Source organism: Heterocephalus glaber, unplaced genomic scaffold (genome assembly GCF_053883595.1).
Source record: "Heterocephalus glaber isolate CG9 unplaced genomic scaffold, H.glaber_assembly_v1.0 deba00000738, whole genome shotgun sequence".
Lineage (NCBI taxonomy): Eukaryota > Metazoa > Chordata > Mammalia > Rodentia > Bathyergidae > Heterocephalus > Heterocephalus glaber.
This window is the reverse complement of record NW_028258161.1, coordinates 11,555,654-11,572,591: the sequence shown is the minus strand read 5'-3', so window position 1 is coordinate 11,572,591 and position 16,938 is coordinate 11,555,654. Positions and strand designations below refer to the sequence as shown.

The following is a 16,938-nucleotide window of genomic DNA, read 5'->3' as shown; positions in this document are numbered from 1 at the left end:
GAAACTGTGGAAGGGCACAGTGGAGCAAAGCTGCTCACCCCAAGGCAGTTTAGGATGCAGAGAGCAGGAGAACCGGAAAGGAAGGGACCAAGGACAAGATATGGTCCCCAGGGTCACGCCCCATCTCTCACTTTAACTAGGCCCTGTCTCCTAAGTTCCCAATAATGCCAACAAATGGTGACCTTATCACATTAATCTGCCGATAGAGCCCTCATGCCCCAGTTACCTTCAGAAAGCCCCACCTCTGAACATAGAAGACTTTGGGGGACATTTTAGACCTCCCCTGCAACAACACCTTCTGCCTCAGTGGCTCTCACGTTCCTGTCCTTCCACATCCAGACACCAGTTACAGTCCTGGGGGACGGACCCTCCCGTGCCCCTCCTTGCCATATATATTTTCTCTTTCACTGGCAGTCTCATGCTGTTGACCCCAAGACCAATCTTTACCCCTTCTCCACAGGTCCACCAGGGTCAAAATGCCTCAAGTTTGAGCCCATTTAAGACAATCAAGTATCATTGGATCCTGAGCTGGTTGCTTTTACTTCTTGGGACTGTTTATATGTAAAATGGAAGTAACGATGCCAGTCTTCTGGAATTGGAGGGGTATCAAACCTGAAAATGTAAAGGGAAAGTCTCTGAAAACCTGTAATGTCATACAGAAGCAGCTGAGAAACTGAAGTAGTTGTGGAGTAAGGTCATATTCCGAAGGGCACAATAAGAATAGCCAGAATGAGAAAGAATTTTCTGTTTTTCATCTAACTACTGAAATTTCTTTTTGTAATTAGTTGAAGGCATAGAATATTAGGAAGCAGTCTGCAAACAGGAAGTAGGAAATACATTATTAACAGTTACACTGAAATTTAGAATAAAATTGTAGTCCACAAATCTTGACATGGTAATTGAAGGTGGTAACAGGATTTGCTCAGTTTTCCATCTTTGCAGGTGGAATGGAGGTCCTGATGTCAGCCAGCCCACGCTCTACACTCAATTTCAGTCAATCCATTTTTATCAAACAGGTCTGTAATCTTTTTTAAAAGCTGTCCAAGACAAGTGATTATAAATTCGGTTTCTTTTCTGTTCAGTGTTAATAATTGTCACTGACTTGCAGTGGGAGGCCCTCAAACATCTTACATGTCTGTCAGAAAAGGAATCTGCATATGTTTAGCAGAGTAATAAGTATAATAAAATAGCACTTTCAAGGAAAGCATTACCCAATTTCTACTAATTGTGACCAAAAGAATACTAGTCCTTTATTAATATTTGCCTACCTTGGGGCTGGGGATTTAGCTCAGTGGTTCCGCAGCCTGCCTCAAAAGCGCAAGGTCCTGAGTTCCATCCCTGGTACCAGAAAAAAAAATTTTTTGCCTACCTTATTAGTAAGAGGTTAATGTGACATCGAGGGCTAGGATGTTACTTTGAATGTGCAGTAGGATGGTCTTCCTTGTGCAGTTGACATCTGCCGTAGCAGAGAGGTTGCTACCACTGGGTTAATGGCTGACACCATGTTCTAGAGCAGAGATTCCCAGGGGAAGGCAGTGTCATCCCCAGGACATGAGCGACAGTGCTCAGGAACTATTTTGGCTATCAGGACTTGGGGAGAGGAATTACGTTATTGGTGTCAGATGCTACTTAACGCCTGATGCACAGGACAACTGCCCCCAACGAAGAAAGCATCCGCACCCCAAGTGTCAGCGTGCTGGGGTTGAGAAACTCGTCCTGTAAGGTATCTGGAGCGTGAAGCAAAGGCAGGCCTTGTGAGGATGGGGCTTCTGTGAGATATGTTTGTGCTATGGTGGTTCAAGTCTGAGCTCTTCACAGTGATGAACACAAACTGATTTGAAGCTCTGACCAGGACCCTGGGCACAAACTTTTAGGAATGGCGCCACTCATAAACACAGCCACAGACAACTGTACTGGCTTCCATTTGCTTCCAGTGTGGCAGATCCGGTGGACTGGGACCCAGCTTCCTTCTGTAGTCCCTTCCTCTACAACAAAGGCTGGAAAGCTAACCATTTCCTGGATTTCCTTGCAGTGACCCTTCTGACTGGATTTAGAATCCACCAACCAGATATCACAAAGCATCCACACTGCAGGAGTTCTCCTTAATCTGGAGTCCTCACCGCCCCGAGGGTCTGTGCGTAGAATTTAGAGGCTCTGTGGATTTGGGTAGGAAAATTTTTTTTTTCATTAGTAAACTTTATTTTCCAGCGCAGTTTTAGGTTCATAACAAAATTGAAGAGTATAGAGAATTCCCATACACTCCCTGTTGCCACATAAGCAATGGGTATCCAACACCACATTAGTCCATTTATTATAGCTGAAGAGCCTACCATGACCTGTCATTAGCACCCGAGATCCGCAGTTCACACTGGAGTTCACTCATAGTGTGCTGCATGTTCTATGCGTTTTGACAGATGTATCATGGCATGCAGCCAACACTTAGCATCATACAGAGTATTTTCACTGATCTAAAAATCCCATGCTCTGCCTAGTCGTCTCCTCCACTGATTCAATCTTTTCCAAAATGTCATAGATGTGCCATTCACCTCCTGAAGGATACCTCAGTTGCTTCCAAGTTATGAATAATTGTGCTGTAGATATCCATTTTCTTGTGTGGACATTACATTTTCAACTCATTTAGGTAAATACCAAAAAGCATGATTGCTGGATCATATGGCAGAAGTGGGCTTCATTTTACAATTTTAAAAACTGCCAAACTGTCTTCCAAAGTGACCATACCATTTCCCATTCCCATCAGTAATGGATGATACTTCTGTATCATCCCCTGCCCTTGGTGTTGTCAGTGTTTTGGATTTTTCCCATTTTGATAGGTGTGTGATAGCATATTATAATTTGCAATTCCCTGGTGATGTGAAGTTGAATGGCTTTTCGTATGGTTACTTGGCATCAGTATGTCACTGTTGTCTTTTCAGGTCTGTTGCTTATTTTCAAATCTGGTTCCTTTGCTTGTTGCATTTTGTGGGATCTTTGTCTATTCTGGATGACAGTTTTCAGGTGTCTTTTGCAAATATTTTCTCCTAAGATGTGGCTTGTTTCATTCTTTTCATATCATCTTTGCAGAGCAGAAGTTTTTAATTGTAGTGAAACCCAACTTAAAATTTTTTTTTTGAGACAAGGTCTCTCTGTGTAGTCCAGGTTGGCCTTGAAATCATGATCCTCCTGCCTCAGCCTCCTGAGTGTTGGGCCTGTCAGTGTGCACCACCATGTCCAGCTCAATTATTTGTTTCATAGATCATGCCTTTAATTTGGTATCTAAAGTCATTGCGATCCCCAAGGTCACTTAGATTTTCTCCTGTCTTCTGGGAGTCTTATAATTTTATGTTTTACAGTTAATCTGTGGTCTGTTTTGAGTTTATTTTTGTGAAAGGTGTAAGGTGTGTATCTACAGTTTGCCTGTGGATGTTTCGTTGTTTCCAGCGTCATTTGTTGAAATGATTATCTTTGGAGTGCTTTTGCTCCTTTGTCAAAGATAAGTTGATGTTTGGCCCTATTTCCAGACTCACTAGATTCTATTGATGTATTTGTCTGTTCTTTTGCCAATACCGCATTGTCTTGATTACTATGACTTCATGGTAAGTGTTGAAGTCAGATAATGTCAGTTGCCAACTTGGTTCTCTTTCAATATTGTGTCGGCTGTTCTGTCTCTTTTGCCTCTTAGGGCTTGTCAGTACTCACAAAATAACTTGATGGGATTTGGGGAGGAGTGTATTGAACCTGTAGATGAAGTTGGGAAAAAGTGACATCCTGAGAGTATTGAATCTTTCTATATATGAACACCGAATACCTCTCTGTTGCTTTGATATCTTTCATCAGGGTTTTGTAGTTTTCCTCATGGAAATTTTATAAGTATGTTAGATTATGCCTAAATTTCATTTTGGGGATGATAATTAAAGGATAACTTGTTTTAATTTCACATCCCACTTGTTTCTTAGTTATATAGAAATATGATTGACATGTTAAACTGTGTGTTCTGCAAACTTGATATAATTACGTATTAATTTCAGGAGGGGTTGTTTCTTTTTGTCCTTTCAGATTTTCTGCATAAATAACACTACCATCTTCAGAGACAGTGTTGTTTTTCCTTCTCAATCCATGAACCTTTGATTTCCTTTGTCTATTGCCCTAGCTAGAACTTCCAGTGAGGTGCTGAACAGCAGTAATGACAGGGTATCTTTTCCTGTGCTTAGCAAAACTTTAATATCAGCTGTAGGGTTTTTTGTAGATATTCTTTTATCACGTTGAAGAAAATTCACCTCTATTTGGGAGTTTTTATCAGTGGCATCTGTCCGTATAATCATGTAATTTTTCTAGCCTGTTGATGTGATTCATTTGATTTTTTGCAGGATATTGAATATGTATAGAATACATATATTTTATAAGTGCATAGTTTTACAGAGTAATGCATTTTGGGATGGCATTTCCATACCTCCATATAGCATTTTGATCATATCTGTCCCCCTATTATCCCCCCTTGAACCCCTCCCTCATCCTCTTGTCTACTTTAGTTGATTTTCTAAGTGTTAGGCCAGCTTTGCCTACCTGTGTAAATCTCACTTGATTGTAGTGTATAATTCTGTTTCTACATTGTTGGATTTGGTTGGCAAGAGAGAGTTCTAGTGAAGGTTATTTTTATGATCATGACCAATACTGGCCTGTAGTTTTCCTGTAATCTCATTGTCTGGTTTCAGTATAGTGCAGTGCTGGCCTTGTCTAATGACTTAAGAAGTATTCTCTCTGCTTCTGTCTTCTAGATGACATTGTAGGGGAGTCCTAAAATTCAGCCTTAGATACAATATTAAGTAAAACTTACCAGTGAACCCAACTGAGCCTGGTGCCTTGTATTTTCTAAAGTTATTAATTCCTTTTCCCTAATCGATATATCCATTCAGATCAAATCCTATGTGAGTTTGGACAGATTGTATCTGTCAAGAAATTGGTCCATTTCACTGAGGTTATCAAACTTGGAGACATGTAGTTGTTCAGATTTTATTATCCTTTTATATCCATAGGGTCTGTGTGATGTCTTCACTTCTGATATTAGTAATTTGTGTCCTCACTCCTGTTTTTCCGTAGATAACCTAAGTGGAAGCTAGCTAGCTTTATTAATGTTTTAAAAGAATCAGCTTTTGTTTTTGTTAGTTTCTCTTTCGATTTCCTCTTTTAAATTTCATTGATTTTTGCTTTAATGTTATTTCCTTTCTTCTCCTTACTTTGGATTTAAATTTCCATTTTTAGTTTCCAAAGGTAGAATTTTAGATTACTGATTTTCATTCTTTCTTCTTTTGCAATATAGGCATTAAACCTATAAATGTCCCCTAAAGACTTTCATTACATCCCACAAATATTTCAGAGTATTAAATTTCTCTTCATTTCTTCTTTGTCCCATGTGTTATTGTTATTCTGAAACACACTGTTTAATCTCCAGGTATTTGGGGGGTTATTCAACTAAAGTTATGTTACTGATTTCTAATTTAATTCCATTTTGATATGAAATAGATATTGTATGTTTTTCTATTCTTTTATATTTTTAAATGTATATTATGAACCAGAAAGAGATCCATCTTGGTAAATGTTCCATGTGAGTTTGAGAAGAGTATAATCTGTTCTTTGGATCCAGTCTAAATCTTTTAATTGGCATATTTAGATCACTGATATTAAAGTGATTACTGATATAATTGGGGTCACATCCATCATATTCATTAGTGTTTTCTATGCATTACCCTTATTCTTTGTTACTATTTTTGTCTCCCATCTATTTTCTGCTTTGATGGTCTGTTTTGAACAAGGTCTTGCTATATAGTCTAGGCTGGCCTCAAACTCACAGTGATTCTCCTGCCCCAGCTTCCCAAGTACTGGGATTACAGGTGAGTGCCGCCATGGCCAGGTTCATTTTATTCTTTGTGGTACTGTACCTTGAATCTAAGGCCTTGGACTAAGATGCCTTCCCAGCCTGTTCTGAGCCAGAGTCTCTGTAATTCGCCCAGGCTGGCCTCAAACATGCGATACTTCTGCCTCAGCTTCCCAGAGTGCTGGGATTGTAGGGTTGTAGGTGTGCCACACTGTGCCCAGCTTTTTGTACTTCTAATTGAGCATTTTATTCCATATTCTTTCTTAGCATATCAATTATAGCACTTTTTTACTTTTGTTTGCCCTAGAATTTTCAGTATACATTCACAGCTAATCCAAGTCTGCTTTCCAGTAGCATTATACTAATTCACACGTATGAGTGCTTATTACAAAATACTCCTATACTCCTAATTACCCCTTCTCTTGTGTCTTGCTCTTATTCATTTTACTTATATTAAGCATATGTACAGACATGAGTATACATAAATAAAAATGAAGGCAACAAAGTACTCATTTATTTTTTTTGGTGTTCCTGGGGATTGAACCCAGAGCCTTCACACTGAGCAACATGCCCAGACCTTTTTTGAGACAGGGTCCTACTAAGTCACTAAATTGTCCACACTGGGCTTGAACTTGTCATCCTAAAATTCCCAAAGTCCTGGAATTACAGTTGTACATTATCATGCCTGGGTGCTGTTATTCTGAACAGGTTTATTAATCAAATTAAATATGAGACAAAAGTATTTTATTTTACCTTCACTTACTCATTCTCTGTTGTGCATCTTTTCTTTGTATGGATCCAAATTTCTGACCTATGTAGTTTTCCCTTTTACTGAAAAAATTTCAACATTTATTGTAAGGCATGTTTATGGAGGGGAGGGGGAACCCTCAACTTTTCTACCTCCTATTTGTTGTTAGAAGAGAGTTGTGATTTCCATAATCCTTACACGCTAGCCTAGAAACCAGATGTCCCTATACAGGTGCACCTGTTCATCTGAGAAAGCCAATTTCTTCTCCACCTTTTTTTTCTTCCTAGAATCTTTTATTGGTACATTTTAGGTATAAATACATTTACATTTATCATTGGGTACTTGTACCTTTACATGATATATCTTGGTTCTTATTTTTTCCCCATTTCTTGTCCTCCCTTCACCCCCTCCACACCCTTCCCTATTTACAGACTTTGTTTCCATTTTTTTCCTTTTCCTTCTTTTGAAGGGTAATTCCACAGGGTACGAAATTCTAAGTTGGTGGCATTTTCTTTTAAATAATTCAACCTCTTCTCGTCTGCATAATTTCTGAGAATTGGATATATATCTTTGTTCTTCTACAGGCAAAGATGTGGTTCTGATTTCCTTGAAGATATTTTCTGAAGTTTCAATATGATACGCACAGGTGTAGTTGTTTGACACTTACACTGCCGGGTATTCTCCAAGCTTCCTTTGTCTGTGGTTTGGTGTCTGGCCTTAATTTGGAGAAATCCTTGGTCATTGTTGCTTGAATTTCTTTCTCTCTTTCTTCCCCTTCTGGTATTCCCATTGCCTACGGTTTATCTTTTTTAGTTCTACAGTTCTTGCATATTCTCTCATGCTTTCTTTTTCATCAGCATCTTTTTTCCCTTCGCTTTTCAGTTTGGGAAGTTTCTATTGTCATATTCTTTTCTCGGCCATGACCATTCTATCAATGAATCCATCAAAGGCATTCTTCATTTCCATTTGTGTTTTTGATACTTTTAAGATTTCTACCTGTTATCTACATTGTCCTCTGCTTTTCTGAGCCATCTATGTTTTCCATTACAGTACGACTTTGACTTACTAACATTTGAGTTGTGAACTTTCACAGATACCAACAGCATTATGTGTATCTGTAGATGGGAACAAATCACAGAAGTAACTCACATGCTGCTGCGTGCTTACTGCACAGTGTGATTGTGTACAATATTTGTGTGTGGTTTTTTAATGCTTCACATTGTATATTTGTCAAAGATGTATCAAACAAATCCGACTTATGAACGTTCTCCTGGAACGGAACTGATTCATAAGTCGGGGACTTACTGCAAAACATACTGTATTATATTTTACTATAAAACATCCAGTTCTTCTGAATCCAACATTTCTGCCATATCTGACTCACACTGTTGCTTGTTCACCCTCTTCCGTGTTTTCTGCATTTCTGCTTGTAAGTTTTTGTGGAAAGGTGCGCGTGGTATACTGGGTAAAAGGACCCGGAAGACAGGCCTTTCATAATAGAGGTCACATAGATGAGGGAAAAGCATTCTCCAGTCTTACAGTGAGGTCTGTCTCTCACGAGCCTGCGACCTCTGCCTGCACTCCTTACTATCCCCTGCTCATAGATGGGACAGGATGCTTGAATGGGCTGGAATTGGCATTTTTCAAACATAACATACGTGCTGCGGAAGCAAGCACTGGACCTGGACATTTTCATTCTGCCTCATGGAAGGCTAGAGACACATGGAGCTGGGCATTTCCATTCTCCAAGGTCTGTTTAGTTACCTAGATTCTCCTGAGGGAAGACTTTGCTAAGAAAGAGTGTGTTGGCCATCTTTCAAAAGGGCTCCTTTTTCTCTTCTGCCGAAACACAAGGCATTTTCCTCCATACTCACAATGAGAACCTGGTAAAGCTTCGGAAAGTAAAATCCACACAGGCATCAGGGCTTCCTATGCCGGGGCATCCAGCTATCTGTCAGTTGCAGTTCAGGCTTCCTCTTCCAGTGAGTTGTGATTCTCTGTATCCAAACTGTTTCTCTAATTCTGGGGCAAGCAGTTTGCCCTGTGACCTCATTTCTGACAGATCTCAGAAAAGTTGTTGATTTTTCAGTTTCTTCCTGTCTTTTATTTGTTGATAGAATGGAGTTGTGACATCTAAGCTCTGTGCGTGCTAGACTGGAAACTGGACATTGTCACATACAAGTGTGACTTCCCATAGAGTTATATCTCAATAAACCCATCATCGAAGTTGAAAATACCTTAAATTATAAATGCATTTAACGTGTTTTGTAGACACGATCGGATGTGAAAACACAAATTCCAAAAAATGTTAACAACACGTATATTGTTCCACTGTTTATCCTTCTGATTTTAGAGGGAGAAGAATTTAGAGAGGCTGAGTCAAAAACATAAGAACACAGAGAAAACTGGAATGAATGGAAGGTCAAGGACGGGAGACTGAAGGAGCCAACATCACATCTTGGGCAATGACTGAGGCTGAGGAGTGAGATGGGGAGGGACTGTATGCTTCCATGTTTATCCTCATAGTTCTTTCCCACTAACAGAGTTTCTCAGACCCTTAGGGTCAGGGCTGGGAGAAAGGGTTAGCATTTTCCTTCTCCACCAATGGCATTTCTAAACAATTCCTCCCCTGCCCACATAGAGGAAGCCTTGAACTTTGGGATTCAGGCCATCTACCTGCATTGCCTTCTGCACCTCTTCATTTTGGCACTTCCTCCCCTTCTGGTTATCAGCCCACACTTTCAAAGGCTCTTATCCCCCTGCCTTCTCTGCCCTAGTCCTGTCATCCTCCCAGCATGGACATCAGAAACTGCAGAGACAACATGCCCAACAGTCTTGTCTCCAGTGACCTTTACCCATGTCTGGCTTGAGCACCTTTCTCCTATGAGTATCTCCAGTCCTATATAATCCCCTAAACTATGCCACCATCCCTTTTCTGGATACCATTCTAAGCACAGCCTTCTAGAGACCGTGTAATATAGCATGAAAAGATTGGGCTTTGAGGCCCAACTGCCTGGGTTCACATCCCAGCTCTGCCATGTACTAGCTGGGAAACCTTCAGGGACTTGATTTTCCCATCCTTATGAGTAATAATGGTCCTGTCTGGTAGGGTTACTGCGAGTTAAAAGAGTTAATGTGTAGAAGAATCTAGCCTTGTGCGATGCACACAGAAGTAGTTAAGCACTGACTTCCAGTGCAGTCCTTCCAGATCACTTAGCATCTCACTTCCTTTGTTCCTTGACCCCTGAGACTCCTTCCAGTCTCCTGATCTGTCTACTCATAAAGTATTAATGTTCTCCTGCCTTCTCTCCCTTCCCTATCCAGCCGGCCTCAATGCTCCCTTAGTGAATGCGTCAGTGATGCATACATAGCTTTACTACAGTCCAGTTCATACTCAGTCCCTTGCCTCCTTACCCTTTGCATAAACGCTCCCAACAATGTATCCACCAGATCTATCTTCTCTCCCCGTATCTCTGAGACACTGACTGGTGCCAGTACACATTCAGTACCTCTGTTGTCAGCTCAGCCTGGCCATTCCTTTCCTTCATGTGTCTCAAGTCAATTCTCTGTCCCATTCTTTACCACTGTGACTTCTCGTAACACTCTCCACAAATCCCTTCTCCTCTACCGCCTTTCTTCAGTCTTGACAGATAACCTTGGGACGTGCTCTATAGAGAAATTAAGAAGATCCCTGGTAGGAATTCTCTCAACCTCCTTCCCCATTCCTTCAGCACTCCTGCGTCCTCTAATCTTTCCATTCCAATGGAGTCAGGTGAATTCCTGCCCGACCTTCTGGCCAATCTTTCTGACCTGAAGTTGCAAGAGAAGGAAGCCTTGCATTTTAGAGCAGATGCTGCCGGTATTTAAGTGCATTTTCTCTCCTGACCTGTAAGAATAAATTAGATGCTCTCTGAAAATGGGTCTCACATGGGGACCATGCAGAAAAATTAATACATGACCACTGGAATTTATGATTAAATAATAATTACCTGAAAGGTTGACAAAGCTCAGTAAGTCCCACGTAGCATAACCAACAACAACTGAAAGTTCTCTTAAGAGCAAATTATTAATAAAACGATTAAATACTTGGATGATTCTAAGAGATTTCCTGAACACAAAGACAGTTAGGTATTGGAATTCTGATCCCTTTAAAGGGATTAGAAGCTTTTGGTGAAGACAGATTAGATGCCTATTCCAGGGCCTTTACCATCTCTAATTTTACTTTGGGTTAACACATGAGACCCGAATGTTTGAAACATACTAATTTTCCTGACAAAGCACAGAAGCCTGTCAGTAGATGTTTTACACAGAAAAGAAAACAGCTCAAAATATATCAGACTATTTCAGTTACAGAAGCAGCAAGCCAAAAAGAAAAATGAGGCACCTGGGAAAAGACTAATTGAAATGGCCGCCTAAACCAAGTTACTGTTTCTCCTGGGACTGCGCTTGTACACTTGGGCACAGATAGGTGGGGATAGCTGCTGCCTCTCAGGCACGACGTTGGTGCACAGAAGCAAATGCAATGGAAAGGTCTGAAAAGCCCTCAGAGGTTAGTGACCCCTGGGAGCTGCCCTAGAAAAGTACACAGAATGCAAGTGCTTAGAGGGCCATAGAAGGTGCTTTAAGGATTAGGACGGATCCCTAGTTAACAGAGGAAAACCAGGGTGTGGCCTTTGGTGTAGTAGAAATAAAGTAGGCTCTGGTTCAAATGCATCTCAATTAGAATCCTACCTACCTAACTGGTTCCATGCCTGTCCAACCCAACTCATAGAGCCTCAGAGTGTAATCATATTGACTTCTATGGTGCTGGTGAGGAAGTAGTAATAACTGCGTATCAAAGGTACACAACTGACCCTTCTCCCTTACCTTCTGCCCCCAGGTCTAAAAAAGGGGGCAAAATGAAATGGCATAGAGCCTATAGCTTAACTCTTGGGCACAAGTCCTGAAGAGCTGACTACCAACAAGGAGTAGCCTGGTGGGAGACAGGAAAGGGGATCTGTGGCCATGCTAAGATGTACCCAGCACTTGGCTGTGGGTTGACCAGGAGATGCTGAGTAGAGAGCCCTGTGTAGGAGTTACTGGTCTTTGAACCTCTGATTTCTGTGGATTGGCTCCCGAGGGCCATGTGAGCCCACTGACAGTGAATAAAAGGCCACTGCGTATGTAAATACATGTTGCGCGGTGGGGGTGGGGCTCATTGCTCTCACCAGACTCCCAAGGGAGACTGTGACCTAGAAAAGGGTAAGACCACTACACCATGCATCGATGGGCTGCTAAGTTGGGTTAAATTTAACAAGCGGAAGTCCAGTAACCTGAGGTTGCCTCCATAGTTTGAGTTCTTATGTAAAAACTTGCAACTTAATTTAGTATGTAAGTAAACTAAAATTTGGGAGTTTTTGTTTTGCAACAAACACCTGAGCTTCAGTGGGGCTGAGCCAATCAGCTTTTCCCACTATTCCCGAATAAGGCAGATGTTTAGCTGCAGCCAATCGGATGTCTCTACTTGGTTGGTCTTCATTCGGCCTATGGCTCACACTCCTTGGCAGAGCCCTGTGAACTTCTAGTTCTGAGGGTTGCCTAATTCATGAGTCACTCTTTGCTCAGTGACTGTTACGACATTTAACGTATCTACAGTATTTTTACAAAACTATTTTTGGCATGTGGGAAGGGAGGGAGATGGACAGTGACTCTCAGTGCAGCCAGCAGGCCAAAATGGAACTTTAAAAGGTAAAAAAAGTTACAATTCTTTTTGCTTTAGAGACCAGTGGCTTCTCCAGACTTCCTCAGGCTGAGGGTCTCATGGCCCTGTCTCTCCTCTGCCCAGGTAAATGGGCAGGGTGTGCAGATGCTGGCCCTGGAAGTCTGGGTCCCTTTTCATTTCCACAGGGAAGGAGCGAGTAGAAAAGGGCAGCGGGAGTGTGGAGTCCTCTATTGTCTCATTGTATTCCCCTCCCTTCTCTTACTCCAAAAGACCTTTAACCCTAGACTCAGTGAAGTGAGGACTGGGGGCAGTGTGAGCCCCTCCCCGTTTCTGTACCTACCATCAATAAAGCCTGTTCCTCTTCACCAGCTTCCCGGGGCTCGTTTGGAGTGCAGCGAAAGAACCAGACCTCACCAGCTTGTAACACCAGGAGAGCATGGAGGGGCTGAGGCAAGGGACCTGCCAGGCACGCTGTACCTCGCCACAGCTGGAGGGGGGAAGTTCCCTCTCAGATATTAGGTCTGCAAATTTGCATTTTGAGCTGACTTTATTTGAGCAGTTCTTTGACCAGACTGGGCCTAGAATTTGGATCAGATAGAGGCACTGGGCTGGAGCCATCACTGGCTGATATAAAAGCGGATGGTTTCCTTTCTAGTAGAAGTACGCTCACTAGAAGACACAGAATCGTGATTCATTTGGATCTGAGTAATCCAGAATTTCTCCATTGGAACTCCAATTTCATGCATAAGTGTGGACTCAGAACCTGTGATTTTTCTAGAGAAGTGGGTGGGTCTTACCAAAGAAAATTTGTAGTAGGGAAAACTTAACAAAAGGGGAACAGGTATGTGTCTTTATAGCTACAGACACAAAGATGACATACTTGCATGTACTTTAAACCAAACTAAGATACACAAAACTGAAAAATTCTGTGCCCTGAGATAATCTGCTTTTATTGTAAACACCCAAGCCATTAGAAAAGAAATTGTTTTCTCTTCTTCCAGCCATCTGAAGGAACCACTCCCTTTTGGCTAGCTTTCTCACTGCAGTACAAGAGCTTGCCCCCTGGAGCAGTAATCAACTAATCCCTCAGAGAAAAAGAACATTTCCCCCTGCGGCATTTATTTATTTATATTAGCAAATTTGTAGTACATAATGATTACAGTAATGCCTCCGTTCACGAACTCTTCTGTTCACAAACAGAAGCATTCAGAAGAATTTTGCTTCTGTTCATGAACTTCGCATCAGGTGATGAACACCACTACTGCCACCTTACCCAGAATTGTGGAATGAATTAAGTTTGTGAACTGAGGTACCACTGTACATTTCATTGTGGGGAATCAGGACATGTACCTAACACATCTCAATTCTCTTTTTCCCATAAGATTCATTTATTTATAAGACCTTGTACAGAGGTACTAAACATGTTCTGAGCCACACTGAGAAATTATGAGAAAGCACATGCTTCTAGAAATTACAATTTATAGATTTGCCATTCTGTAGAATGCTGGCGTGGCAGACTGTTCACAAGTTCCTTACTTCCTCATTAAGAATTCTAATTAATACACAAACTAGAAATCATCATAAATAATAAGGGAAACAATTCAATATGCACAGATACAATGAAGATAAAATGTGTTTTTTGAAAAGTTATAGAATATAAGTATTTTGTTTTGTTAAAAGAAAGAAGGTGATTCTATTTATTTTTATTTATTTTATTTTATTTTTTTGAGACAAGGTCTCCCCATGAAGCCCAGGCTGGCCTTGAACTCATGGTGATCCTCCTGCTTCAACCACCCAAGTACTGGGATTATGGGCGTGCACCACCACACCAGGCTGAAAAGGGGTAATTTTTGCCCTAAAGTAGAAGGACTAATTGTTCCATAATGAGAAAGGGGAAAAACAAATGACAAAACTGAATAAATATAAGAAAGTTACAGGTTTTTGGAAGAGAAATCTTTGGAAGGGAATTTTACATGCTTAAGCTAGCTGAGATTGGAAAGGGTTTGTCAGTGTTTCTTAAAACCAAGCATTGATATCAGAATTGGGCTGATACTAATTTAGAATTTGGTCCTGTAATAGATGGCCAATAGGTGCTAAAAGCAGCATGAAGCTTGGGATCTCTGCCTTAATTTTATATCTGTCTCCTTTATGACCTTAGAACTTTGGGCTGGATCCTGGCTCAGCTCCGATGTAGGCATATTAATCACTTGAGGATTAGTTACAAAGGTAATTAGTCCTGAATTCACTTAGCCCACCTCATCTAAGATAACAGTAAGTAATTTGCAGAACATCCAGTTGCTAGCTTTTATAGTGTCCAAGTCTAGACTCCATGGAGCAATGTGCAGAAGTCTCCAGCCATTGTCCTAAACCTGCAGCCACCTTGTATTCCAGGAAAAGCAGGGCACTGCAGACCACGATGAGGTCATGCCCCAGACTAGAAGAACAGGACCTGAGGCTGCCTCACTAAGCAGGAGCCCGTCATCTCCTGGTGGGGACCCAGCTGCCCCCTCAAGCAGTGATGGCTCCCAGGACTTTGGAGAACCAGTCTCGAGATAGCCATCAACCAGACTACAGTTTGCCCAGAACTGCCCTCACTGCCAGCTATGCAAACCCCCAGCCTTTGCCTTTCTCCTTTTCTATAAAACCCAAAGCTCTGTCAGCCCCTTGAAGACAGACCTTGAACTTCTCTCTATCTGTGCTTCCCAGCATGGCTGAGCTGATTAACCCCTCCAACCCTTCACTCTGCTCATCTCCTTGATGATTGTTATGGGGCAAGTGGCCAAACCCGGTCTGTTGGAGCCCTCAGAGCTGGGCCTCTTGCCTTAAAATTCCAGTAATAGACCCGTTTGAAAATAAGTTTTTCTTATAATATATCTGCTCTTAAAAAACTGAGTGGTTTTTCTTTACCGTTTAAGTAATGAGCCTAGAAAACAAAGATTCTGTTTTTCTCAGAGTATTAGGTCTTTGATTGCTTAAGGAAACTGAGCCCTCTCTAGTAAAAGAGATTTTTCTGTGGCTGCATGACTGGCAGTATTTGCTTATAAAGTTATTTAAAATTATCACTCAGGTCAAATGAATATTGTTTCACAGATGGCCTGTGATCCTATTTTAATCAAGCACTTTAAACCTTTTGGCATTTTGACAACTTCCCAAAATCAAATTTTAAACTAAGATCTTTTGACCTCAGACTACCTTTGGGAATTTCCTGTTGGGGCCTTAGAGTATCTCAAAAGAACTTGTTTTCCTTTTTATAAAAAGAAAGCTGTTGGGCCGGGGATTTAGCTCAGCGGTTTCGCTGCCTGCTGCATAAGCGCAAGGACCGGAGTTCAATCCCCAGTACCCCAAAAAAAAAAAAAAAAAGAGAGAGAGAGAGCTGTTAATTAATTAGGTTTATTTGATATGTTAGATTGCATGAGAAGCATTATCAAGCATGTTATTAATATCTTTCAGAAATTGTATGAAGTCCCTAGACCTAGTATAGTACTATCAGGCCTAGTGTAATACTACCAGTCATAGATTAAGTTATTATGTTAAACTATTGTATATCACAGAAGTAATGCAGTTTTAGGCCAGGGATTTAGCTCAGTGGCACCGCGGCTGCCTTACAAGCCCAAGGTCCTGAGTTCAATCCCTGGTACCAAAAACAAAAACACAAACAAACAAAAGAAATAATGAAATTTCCTTGTCAACTGCCTTATAATGAATTCTTCTCAGATCTTTAATCATAGCCATGTCTTATCTATAATTAATTGTTTTAGTCTGGTACTTTCTGGGCATATCTTGCAACTATAAAGTGTTTCATGTTTTAGGAGATTCATGGAAAGGACTTTGACAAGTTTCAAATAAGTTTCAGGTCAGACCATCTGGATTGGATAAGGATTTCCAGAACTCCAGTGAAGAAACTAATTGATTTATAAAACCGCTAATCCAATGTCAGGCAGAACAAGAATTAATTACATACCAAGGAAATGCCTTCCCACATTTTTATCTTAAGCCAATATTGTAATTATTAAGATATTAAATCTAAATGAACTCCAAAAGATTAATCCAGTTGAATCACCTGTACTGACCTTTAACAATGCCATACACCTGAACTGAAAAGCAAAACTGGTCCTTAAAAGGATGTAACTTCAGTGCTAAGCATGGATTCACAGAGAGCCTGGATGCCCATCTAGTCCTTCCCATGTCCCTACAGCTTCTGTTACTAAAAACTCTGCCCTCCATGAGTTAAGAAAATGGTACAAGTTATGAAATATTATTGGCATGGTCACTCTTGAGATGGTTTGTAACCAATCTTTATCCCATAATCTTGATAAGACAAAAATTTCAGAGGGTGCATTTCTACCACTTGCTAGACTATTTGAATACTTACATGTGGATTTCATTCAGTTGCCACCCTCAATGAGATATCAAAATGTTCTTACTCTGTATGTATTTTGATTAGATAGATGCTTTTCCACTAAGAAGGCCAATGTGACAGTAGCTCAAAAGGAATTAGAAAATGTGTTTCTCTTAGGAGGCATTCCTGGAGAAATGAATAGCTCCTGCAGGAAACTTAACTGAATGCTGAGGATTCTGTGTTAAACCTGAATTCCTACATAATCTCAGAGCTCCTCTAGC

At 40.9% G+C, this 16,938-nt stretch overlaps 1 protein-coding gene and 1 long non-coding RNA gene across 2 annotated transcripts in view; one reads left to right on the top strand and one right to left on the bottom strand.

Annotated features, from left to right (window-relative positions):
• Ccdc3 (coiled-coil domain containing 3) overlaps nucleotides 1-16,938 on the bottom strand; it is a 108,673-nt gene that overhangs the window by 35,966 nt on the left and 55,769 nt on the right. The gene's annotated exons all lie outside the window — the stretch shown is intronic.
• LOC110345228 (uncharacterized) overlaps nucleotides 1-16,938 on the top strand; it is a 106,748-nt gene that overhangs the window by 85,665 nt on the left and 4,145 nt on the right. The gene's annotated exons all lie outside the window — the stretch shown is intronic.